Source organism: Cariama cristata, unplaced genomic scaffold (assembly GCF_000690535.1).
Source record: "Cariama cristata isolate BGI_N322 unplaced genomic scaffold, ASM69053v1 scaffold22505, whole genome shotgun sequence".
Classification (NCBI taxonomy): Eukaryota; Metazoa; Chordata; class Aves; order Cariamiformes; family Cariamidae; genus Cariama; species Cariama cristata.
The window spans coordinates 21,042-21,297 of NW_009619507.1; positions in this window are offsets into that span (position 1 = coordinate 21,042).

Here is a 256-nt window from a genome sequence, read left to right on the forward strand (position 1 = left end):
CGACCCCTCAGTGTTGGAAAGCCAACCCCGCTGAGCCACTGCCGGGCCCAGGGACCTGCCTGTTTGCTGCACAGTTTAAACACCTTTCTGCTGGAATCCCAGTAAGACTTTTATTTTCTTGTAGGACACTTTCCTGCTGCCTCAGTCCCAGCTTCTCTGGCTGAGGCTTGCTGCGTGCCCCTGCCCTGGGTGTGTGGAGCCGGGACGCAGCTCCGGCAGCTCTGCTGCTCTCCTCGAGCACGGCCATCTCAGGGCG